The sequence below is a fragment of the Cryptomeria japonica genome, chromosome 3 (genome assembly GCF_030272615.1).
Source record: "Cryptomeria japonica chromosome 3, Sugi_1.0, whole genome shotgun sequence".
Classification (NCBI taxonomy): Eukaryota; Viridiplantae; Streptophyta; class Pinopsida; order Cupressales; family Cupressaceae; genus Cryptomeria; species Cryptomeria japonica.
In genome coordinates this window covers 267,696,177-267,702,674 of record NC_081407.1, presented here as the reverse complement: position 1 = coordinate 267,702,674, position 6,498 = coordinate 267,696,177, and positions in this window count along the sequence as shown.

The following is a 6,498-nucleotide window of genomic DNA, read 5'->3' as shown; positions in this document are numbered from 1 at the left end:
AGGGTTCTAGCCTTTAACCGGGTATTTAGCCATCCCTTAACCAGGTGATCCCTAGTAGGATCAGTTCCTGGCAGAACCTATTGTAAAGTCCTTAATCGGACTAGGCTCCTAACAGAGCGGACTTCAGACAATTTCAAGAACAATTTGTGGGTATTCATCCCCACCGTGGTTTTTCCTAGTTGGGTTTCCACGTGAAAAATCAATGTGTTATGTCTGAAGCTTTTTCATGTGATGTCTTAGTGTTTTCTGTCAAGTGCTAAAGCATGTTGATCCAGTGGTCATTATATTTCTAATGATGTATTACTTGCTTATGCATATGGGTGAAGTGGAAATGAGTTATTAGGTTTTGTGAAGATCTAAGTGTTACCGGTTTATGTGTTTCACAGTCTCACTGTGTTTTACCGGTAGTGCCCTGTTTTAGATCGGTGATATTGTTTACTAGTTAGTGCAGTCTTTACAATCAAAGTGGTTTAAGGAAATTTTTGTCTATATTGATTCACCCCCCCTCTCAGTATCTGTTGAGTAGTTACTGTTCATCATTATTCATCAATTGGTATCAGAGCGTCCTCCAGGTCCTCTATGTTGTAAGCTTAACCGTTTGAGGAAAATATCATATTCTAATGATGAAGAGGGAAGGTCCTAAGTTCAACAGAGATAACTTTAAGATGTGGAAGGATAGAATGAAGATATACATTAAAAGCATGGGTGCTCAATACTGGAGCTATGTTGAGAATACTAATGTTGTCCCTACCGGTACTCTCACTGATGATCAAAGAAGAGAAATCCAGGAGAATGGGCAAGTCATGGAAGCTCTTATCAGCAGTCTATCTGATGTTCAGGAAAGACAATCCCAAAGATGTATGGGATGCTCTGGATTCTATCTATGGCGATGATGAGCATGTGAAGCAAGCTAAGGAAGAAAGCCTTAGAGGAAAGTTTGAAGACATGCGGATGGTTGAAGGAGAGACCATTCAACAATATGGGATAAGGATTAAAACTGTTGTTGGAGACATCAAGAGTGTAGGAGGTACAATGGATGATTCCACCATTGTTAGCAAAGTTTTGAGAACCTTATTACTGGTCTATGCAATAACGGTTGCCGCTATTCAAGAGTTGAGATCTATTGACACGACAAAGGTGTCCCTAGATTCCATCATTGCTAAGTTAACCGCATATGAGCTAAACAGTTATGATGGCAGTGTTCAGAAGACTTATTCAACCTTTAAAGCATCTGCTACACTATCTAGAAAGGGTAAAGAAGCCAATACCAGTTGTGAACCAAGACAAAGCAGAGATATGGATGATGAGGAGATCCTGATGGAATTTGAAGCTCTTCTGGCCAAGAGACTTCCTAAGGGAACTGGAAAATACAGAGGTAATCTCCCTTTGAAATGCTTTTCTTGCAATAGGATAGGACACATTGTTGTAAACTGTCCTAATGGTGATAATAAGGACAAACCGGAGAGGTTCAAAAAGTTCAAAGGAGGAAATAGGAGAAATTGTCTTGTTGCAGTTGATGAAGGTGTCACTAATGATGAATCAGAAGATGAAGAAAGCGAAGACATAGTATTTGTGGTTGTTAAAGAAGATGTGTCAGACAAGAAGGCTCTTGTCTCCCACTTTGATAATTCCAATGAGTGGATTATTGATAGTGGTTGTTCTCACCACATGACTGGTGACCGGAGAAAGATCCTATCTCTGGAAGAGTATGATGGAGGTGTAGTCCGATTTGGTAATGATGCACCTTGTATGGTAAAAGGCAAAGGTTCCATCTCTTTAAATGGAAAAAGTAGTGCTGATAATATGTATTGGGTAGAAGGTTTCAGGCATAACCTTTTGAGTGTTGCTCAGCTGAATGATAATGGACTCACTCTGGAATTCAAAGATGGAGTATGCAAAATAAAAGGAAAGAGTGGTGAACTAATGGCCACCGGTATGTAGACCAAAGGTAACTTATTTCAGTTAAATGCAAATATCAGTCAATGTCTAATGGCTAAGTATGATGATAGTTGGATATGGCATAGGAGACTCTGCCATGTAAATTTTGATAACATTGTGAAGGCCAGTAAGATCAAGGCAGTTAGAGGATTGCCTGTGTTGAACAAACCAGAGAATCCTTTGTGCAGAGAATGTCAATTGGGGAAAATTTCTTCCTCAACCTTCAAAGGTAAATCTTTCACAGCAAATAATTTACTTGATCTTGTGCATACTGATTTGTATGGTCCTATGAAAACTAGGAGTGTTCAGGGAGATAGGTACTTTATGATTCGAACTGATGATTTCTCAAGAATGATGTGGGTCACATTCTTGAAAGACAAGTCTAAAGCTTTTGGAAAGTTCAAAGCCTTCAAAGCACTAGTTGAAAAGGAAAGCGGTAAGAGGATCAAATGCCTTAGAACTGATCAAGGAGGTGTGTTCACCTCTGGAGAATTCAATAATTACTATGAAGAGAATGGCATCAAGAGGCAATTGTCTACCCCCCAAACTCCACAGCAGAATGGCCTAGTAGAAAGAAACAACCAGACTGTAGTTGAAGCAGCCAGAACAATGTTGATTCAAGGGAAGGTTGCTCAAACTTTTTGGAGAAAAGTGGTGAGCATTGCAATCTACACTATGAACCGGGTACTCATCAAGAAAGGTAAGGATAAAACTCCTTATGAGTACTGGACCGGAAAGACTCCTGTAGTAAGCTACTTTAGAGTGTTTGGTAGCAAATTTTATATCAAGAGGAGTGAACACCAGAGCAAGTTTGATGTAAAATGTGATGAGGGAATATTCCTAGGGTATTCCACCAAGAGCAAAGCTCTTAAGTGTTTTAACAATAGGACTCGGAGAATTATTGAAAGTATCAATGTTAAAGTTGATGAAACCTTTGAGAAACCTGAGGAAACCGGCAATGAGCTAGCGGTAGATGAACCGGTTGTAACCTTCTGGGAACTGGTTGCAAAACAACCAAGTACCAGTAACAGTGCTCCTACACCGGTAGATGCTAATGCTGATGAAGATGAGGATGAAGAGGAAAAGCAAGAGGAATCAGTTAAGATCATTCCTAGGTATGTAAAGTTGAATCATGATCCAAAGCAAATCATAGGAGATAAGGATGCAAGAATTCTTACAAGAAGAAAGGTCAGAGAAAGTTCTTGCATGATCTCTGAATTTGAGCCTAAAACATTTAAAGAGGCACATAAAGATGAAGACTGGATTAAGTCTATGGAAGAGGAACTTGACCCGATAGAAAAGAATGGTACATGGTCTTTGGTACCCAGACCTGAGCATAAAAATGTTATTGGCACCAAATGGGTTTTTAGAAACAAGTTAAATGAAGATGGTACAGTGGTAAGAAACAAAGCCAGACTGGTATGTAAGGGATATGCTCAAGAAGAAGGAGAAGACTATGGAGAAACCTTTTCTCCGGTAGCTAGATTGGAAGGAGTTTGAATGCTTATTGCGTATTCAACCTTCAAGGGATTCAAAGTGTATCAGATGGATGTGAAATCTGCATTCCTGAATGGAATACTTGAAGAGGAAGTGTACATAGAGCAACCAGATGGGTTTGCCCTATCAGAAGACAGTGATATGGTATGTAGGCTACATAAAGCCTTGTATGGATTGAAGCAAGCACCTAGAGCATGGTACGAATGCTTACACTCACATCTTGTAAAGATTGGATTTGAAAGATCAAGTGAAGATAGCAATATCTATCTGAAGTCAGAAGGAGATTAGATTCTGATTTGTGAAGTGTTTGTTGATGACATAATTTTTGATGGAGATGACAAGATGAGTCATGCATTTGCAGATGAGATGAAGAAGGAATTTGAGATGTCACTAATCGAAGAGATTAAGTTCTTCATTGGACTACAGATTCAACAAATGAAAGATGGTATCTTTATCACCCAGTCCAAGTATGTCAAAGAGGTGTTGAAGACCTTTGGCATGGAAGACAGCAAACTGGTTGGTACACCGATGGTGACCGGTTGTAAATTGTCAAAAGAAGATGACTCAGTGTTGGTAAATGAGAAGGATTACCGGTCAATGATTGGTAAGTTACACTATGTAGTACATAGCAGACCAGACATTGCACATGCAGTGAGCATTGTTGCACGTTTCCAAAAAATTCCAAAAGAATCCCACTTGGTAGCAGTCAAACGGATTCTTAGATATCTGAAGGGAACTATAGACTATGGATTGTGGTATCCATACAGTATTGATTTCAACCTCAAAGTGTTTACAGATGCCGATTGGGCTGGTAATGTGGATGACCAGAAGAGCAAAACCAGTGGTGCATTCTTTCTTGGTGGTAGACTAGTCTAATGGATGAGTAAGAAGCAGAGTTGTATCTCTTAGTATACGGTAGAAGCAGAATATGTAGCAACATTTATGAACTGTACTCAGACAATTTGGATGAAGCATGTATTAAGTGGTTTCAAAGTCCCTGTATCTGAACCAATGAGCATATTTTGTGACAACACAAGTGAAATTAATATTTCCAAGAATTCGGTATTGCATGCTAGAACCAAGCACTTCGAACTCAAGTATCATTTCTTGAGGGAGAAAGTTCAGAACAAAGAAGTTGTATTGGAACATGTTTCCAGTAAGGAGCAATTAGCAGATATATTCACCAAGCCTCTACCAAAGGCTACATTTACCTATTTAAGAGGTGAATTAGGGGTGCTGCCCCTTCAAGAGGTGAACTAAAGGTATGTGCTCCACATCAGTTAGGTATTGCATTGTCAAATCTTTTCAGGATTGGTGTGTTGAAGGATGCTACTCCTCAGGGGGAGCAGCATAGTGGAACTTGGATGTCTGTGCCTCCACTTTGGCATTGTTGTCAAAGGGGGAGAAGATGTGAAGCAAAGAAGATATCTGCAGTTTTGAAGACATAACATGGAAGAGATTGGGGAGAAGATGTGAAGATATCTTTGTATATTGCCATCAATGCCAAAGGGGGAGATTGTTGGCATATGTGCAGAGTTTGATGACATGATGATATTGTATGTTGTCATTGATGTCAATATGCTGAAGTATGAACCGGTATATTGAGGTAAGCAACTGGCAAGAGAACCGGTATATGTGAAAAAGTGAAGCGGTATGTTGATGATGAGAACCGGTATATGTGAAAAGGTGAACCGGTATGTTGGAATGTGAACCGGTATATGCAAAATTTGTATCGGGGTTTCATTTGATATGACTACCGGTTGGTAGTCTCAGCTTCAGGGTTTCCAGTTGATGCATTTCAAGTCTATGTGATTCGACCGATGATATTCTGTGATGGGTTAGCATTGAAATGAAGAACAAATCGTGTTGCCACGTCAGCCTTGTGCGTGTGAAGGATTTCCTTGAGGATCTTGCATGAATAAGATTGATCCTATCTACCTCGAGAATGTGCGAAGTCTCAGTAAATGGTGGAGAGCACGTGATGGGTTATCAGCTTCCAGAAGTGGCAAAGAATGAACAATGGAGAACGTCTTGAGATTTGTTCAAGATTGTTTTACACTATGCAATGTGATTGAACGGTCAGGATTGGGCCGACTGTATTGATAACCTAAATGTTTAGGGTTTAGAGTTTATGCTACCAACCTATCTGTTTCCTATAAGGTCGATGATGATTTGCATTGTGAAGTTGTTGGCAAAAGATTGTGTGTGTTTGTGTAAATCCTTTAACAAGGCGACTCAAAATCATTGAGTTCTTCAAATCCTCTTGTGAGGTAACCTTTAATAGGGTTCTAGCCTTTAACCGGGTATTTAGCCATCCCTTAACTGGGTGATCCCTAGCAGGATCGGTTCCTAGCAGAACCTATTGTAAAGTCCTTAACCGGACTAGGCTCCTAATAGAGCGGACTTCAGAAGAGTTCAAGAACAACTTGTGGTTATTCATCCCCACCATGGTTTTTCCCAGTTGGGTTTCCACGTGAAAAATCAATGTGTTATGTGTGATGCTTTTTCATGTGATGTCTTAGTGTTTTTTGTCAAGTGGTAAAGCATGTTGATCCAGTGGTTATTATATTTCTAATGATGTATTACTTGCTTATGCATATGGGTGAAGTGGAAATGAGTTATTAGGTTTTGTGAAGATCTAAGTGTTACCGATTTATGTGTTTCACAGTCTCACTGTGTTTTACAAGTAGTGCTCTGTTTTAGATCGATGATATTGTTTACCAATTAATGCAGTCTTTACAGTCAAAGTGGTTTAAGGAAATTTTTGTCTATACTGATTCACCCCCCCTCTCAGTATCTGTTGAGTAGTTACTGTTCATCATTATTCATCAGATTCAATTCTCTTGGAACATGTTCTTGAATGCATAGAGTGCAAGTGGATAAGTTATCTTTATTTAAGATTCTCCTAAAATCTTGATATTAGTTATTATATGCATTCATGAGGGAGGTGGAGCACTATGGTAGTGTTTACATTCAACTAAACTCACTAAATTCTCTTTCCCAACTTTGCATACCTAAATGGGTTGCCTTCTCCATAATATAGTGCTTTTTTTAGGATGTGAG